This window comes from Lactuca serriola, chromosome 3, assembly GCF_051521515.1.
Source record: "Lactuca serriola cultivar US96UC23 chromosome 3, Lser_US96UC23_V15, whole genome shotgun sequence".
Lineage (NCBI taxonomy): Eukaryota > Viridiplantae > Streptophyta > Magnoliopsida > Asterales > Asteraceae > Lactuca > Lactuca serriola.
This window is the reverse complement of record NC_136410.1, coordinates 20,759,444-20,764,321: the sequence shown is the minus strand read 5'-3', so window position 1 is coordinate 20,764,321 and position 4,878 is coordinate 20,759,444. Positions and strand designations below refer to the sequence as shown.

Below are 4,878 nucleotides of genomic sequence, written 5' to 3'. Positions count from 1 at the left end.
AATGATAAAAAAAACATTAACTGTAAGGTTTTTATCGTATAATATTCTCTTTAAAATAAACATAAGAATGTAAAAGTTACAAAATAATTTTCTTTAGAAAAAACATTTCTTAAACAAATGATGTCAAGGTTATTAAAATCACGATCATGATCGTAAGATCGTTTGATCGCCTATGTAAAATAATTCTGATTAGAGATGCATCTTTATTGTTTTAAAGTATTTATTGTTAAGTGGATGATGAACTACTACATGGAAATGTATTTTTTTATGTGCTAATATGATTTTAGTAGGATTTTACATTCTTGACATCATATATAGGATCTTACGATGACGATTTTACAATGTGGAAAATCTGTCATATACAGAAGAAAAAAATACCTTAAGGTTAATATAAAATAATAAAATATGTTAGACACAATTTTAAAATGGTAAGTTTTAGAAGAAAAAATAATACTATACGATTAATGTAAAATAATATAATCTATTAGACATAAAAATATATTAACAAAAGAAGATTATATTAAAAAAATTTAAAATAGTGTATATATATATATATATATATATATATATATATATATATATATGTATGGGTTTAGGGAATATGTGGCTGTCATGTACCTAATGTTAGATATAAAACCATGATTGAAGATATCGGGATTAATCAGCGATTAATCGTTTGGTGTTCTCCAACCGTCGATGATTAGGGTATTAATCGGAAATTTAGGATTAATCGGGTTTGACGGGATTAATCGGTCAACAAAAGTCAAAAAAGTCAAAAAATTCGAAAAAAAGTCAAAATAAGGTCAACAAATTTTAATTTTTTTTTAAATTCAAAAAACTAACTTTCTTTTTTTACTCCAAAATTTTCAAATTTTTAAAATTTCAAATATTATACCAAAATGTTCATATTTTCGTATTTCCAAATTTCCAATTACAACTTTTCTTATTTTCTAATTTTGAAGTACTTGTTTTTCTTAAGATATATTATTATTTAATTAACTTTAATATTTTATTAATAATTTATGGTCATCGATTAATCTCCGTCAAGATCGATTAATCTCTTAACACCTGTCGACCGTCGAGCTACCGTCAAACGGTTTTTGTAACCTTGTATAAAACCTTAAAAACTATACGGTTTTAACAGAATACAATTAAATCTGTCTACCATATTTCTTATGTCCTCTCTTAGAGCTTATGCTATGCTTTTTATATAATTTTATAGAGTTTTATAAGTTTAATATTGCACTACAAAACATGTATAATAATATTTTACAAACTACTTGTGGGTCTCCAAATTGAAATTTAATACAGAAAAATACATTGATAGAGTTAAATTGTTCATTAAAAAACTCACTAAAACTCTTTCCATAAGCCACCATAGAAAAACTGTACAAGTATACATAGGATAGGTGTTAAACGAGTTATGAAACCTACTAGGGGTCTAATAAAAAACACATTCGAAATAAATAGATATTTGAAATGAATCACGAAATCAAATATAATATGAGTTCAAAAACAATAGGAAAAAACTAACAATGAAAGAAAAATGTGTTTTTTAATCAAAATGAAGTCAATTTTGACTATATCTAACATTACATACATGACAACCATATATTCACATTTCCATATATATATATATATATATATATATATATATATATATATATATATATATATATATATATATACATTAGGTTATAACCCGTGTAACACACGGGTGACAACTTAAAACAAAATAAATAATAAATACTTAGCAAATCGCTAGAAAAGAATAGACAACAAAAATTCAAATCTAGGATAAATAAATGCTAAGAAGTCAAAAACTAAATAATATTTTGATTGTAAACTAATATGAAAATGAAAGTTGAATGGTACGAATGACATTAAGATAATAAAAAAAATTCTATAGTTGGCATACAATCACTATATTATCATTGACATGAAACTAAATGTTATAATCGAGATTAACATGAAAGTTGAATGTTAGAGCCGAAAAAAAGTAAAATGCTATAATCGACATTAACATGGAATTTGAATGTGATCGTTGGAAAAAAAATGGAAGTAAAGTGTTATAATCGACATTAAAATGAAAGTTGAATGGTAGAATTAAAAAAAATGAAAGTAAAATGCTACAATCTCTCACGACTGAAAGTTGAATACTATAATTAAAAAATAAGAAACTAAAATGCTATAATTGAGAATAACTTGAAAGTTGATTGTTATAATTGGGAAAATATTGAAACTAAACCGCTATAGTAACATTAAAATGAAAGTTTGACATTATAATCAACATTAAAATGAAAGTTGAATGCTATACTTGAAATAATATAAAAGTTCAACAATATAAATAATGCTAATATTAAAAAAAAATGCTAAAGAAATTACTTTCATTTTTTGTTTTTACCACAAACGCACAAACAAACACACACACACATAGTGAAAGACTACCAAATTATAGCTTTGTACTTTCAAAGTACAATGCTATACTAAGAAAAAGAATTAAAAAAAATTATATAAAAAAATGAAAATGATATAATGACCGATACGGATAAAGATATAGTAAAACACTACCTAATTATTGTGTTGCTTCTGTATTCTAAAGGATATCAAGATATTGGATTTCAGTTGGTAAATATGAATAAAAAATAGAAATTTTAATACAAAATAACATACGCCACTTTCATTAAAATGAATACATATAGAGCAATTTGGTAATCTACTACACTTCTCTGCATGAATTCAGAAGCTAGGTGACCTGGACAGTACATAATAGCCAAATCAAAAATATTTAGTACGAAACAAACTTATAAAATAAAGTATAAGCAATATAAACATATAGTACAAAATGCTATAAAATACATAAAATATATCAAAAGTGCTAAATACATAACTAAGAAAATTATGGGTAACCCAAGAAGGGTTAAATATCAAAACTTGCATATCTTACCTTTTGGACATGATCATATTGTATATTCTGGTCAACAAAGAGAACCAACTGTAAAAAAAAATGATTTAATGATTCCAACAGGGACTCATAGTTCTAGAGAAAACCCATCCTTTATGGGATTATATGGTGAAACAAAGCTTACAACCTATGCAACATTCAACATTAGATAATAAAATAAAAATGGTTTTATATTTTTAAATATAATCATGCAAACATTAAAGAAAAACTAGGGTTGCTTATTGTTGTTGATCTAATGAACCAAAAATTGTCTTTAAGAACAGAATTGCACATATAGATCAATTCTCACATCTTCTCAAAAAATAATTAAATAAGTACAACTACTGCACTAATCACATACCTCCAATTATTAGCCTAAAAGTAGTATTACTTCATGAAAGTATACAACATATTGAAAAGTTATTAAATGATGAAGTAAATTACATTTGAAAATAACACTTATCGAGCCTTAAAATCACAAGCAGAGTATGCATTGATTCAAACATAAAGTTTCATCTTCTGATTTGAAAGATTAATGGTGATTAGAGTATGATGATGAAGTATGTAAGAGTAATTATGACATTGACATAAATTATAAATCAAAATCAACTTAGTCACCCAATTGGAAGCTAGATAGATAGTTTGATTGAGATTTGATTTTGGAAAATGGAAATACATAACATACCGTCAACATCACGAGGTAGGCCAAAACCAGAACCCGAACCGCCGGAGATCTCCCCCTTGTGGTGTAAAATGTGGAGATGTTTGGAGTGTCAACTCTGCAATGAAAAATTTAATGATTTGTTACAGAGCTAACAACAAATGCAAAAATATTTACAAAAATCTGAAGATTGACAAGGGATACCGTTGAATTTAACAGAGACTTGTCCCGACGGATCTGGATTAGATTGAAAGCATTGGTGATTCACTTATGCTCGATGAATCAAGGAGTCGTGCAACGACAAAACCTTGTGAAGAAATCCCCATGGTTTTGCTTCTCACCACAAACGCAACACAAAACAATCGCAAATTTGTAGAGAAAAAAAAGACGATGGCAGATGGTGAAAGAAAGACAATGGCAGAATTGGTGGCGGTGAATGGATTAGAGTTGGAAGAAAGAGAAGGGAGACGGTGATGGTGAGGAACAGATTAGGGTTTTAGTAAGAGAGATAGGAGATAAGAATCTCTCACGACTGATTTGATGGCTGATTGTTCGGCTTCAACATGGAAAGTTCTAAACTATTACAGAGACTTTGTCAAATAAGAATAGATTTTTCTAGTTTAAATTCCTGGATTGTAGCAACAAAGGAAATGGAATCCAAGCTATTCACTGATAATATCCGATCCTTGATTCCTAATTTTTAGAAACGAAATAAAGTAAATACGAAGGACATAGGCGGGAAAAACAGTCAAAGGATTTTTGTGGTAATGACACGTGGCATAGTTGAGGTTTAATAGAATGCCATGTGGCGATTAAGAGAGGTTTTTATTATATATATATATATATATATATATATATATATATATATATATATATATATATATAATCGTATATTTTGATGATATCTGCGAAAAAATCCTCATATTTTGTTGTTGACCGGTTTTTAAATGGTCTAAATGTAAGCAATTGTTAGTTTAGAAAACAAAAAAACATTTACTTTCAAACTAAGAAAACGATATGATCGGCGAGATCATTTTATCATGGATAGTAGGTATGGATGGTGCGGAAGTTGGGCAGAGCGTAAATCAAATCCATTGATTTTAATGGTCGATGGTGGCTTTGGAGTGCAGCTTGACATATGCTTAAGCGGTTTAGTTTTGAGCTAGATGTAGTGGATGGCCGCTATTCTAAGGAAGGGTTTGGTTCATCTATTTGGTCTAGAGAAAATTTATTTTATTGGAAAAAAAAAACCAGCGAGATGCTCAACAGACCT

At 27.8% G+C, this 4,878-nt stretch overlaps 1 long non-coding RNA gene across 2 annotated transcripts; it reads right to left on the bottom strand.

Moving 5' to 3' along the window:
* Positions 1 to 2,129: 2,129 nt before the first annotated feature.
* On the bottom strand, positions 2,130 to 4,420 carry LOC145094295 (uncharacterized). 2 transcript variants are annotated; one of them, XR_013703264.1, is made up of 4 exons: positions 3,810 to 4,420; positions 3,630 to 3,723; positions 2,948 to 2,995; positions 2,130 to 2,755 (listed from the first exon to the last, which is right to left on the bottom strand). It is a non-coding gene; the product is annotated as an uncharacterized LOC145094295 (long non-coding RNA). The 2 variants fall into 2 exon arrangements; XR_013703263.1 differs by lacking the exon at positions 2,948 to 2,995.
* Between the last annotated feature and the right edge of the window lie 458 nt (positions 4,421 to 4,878).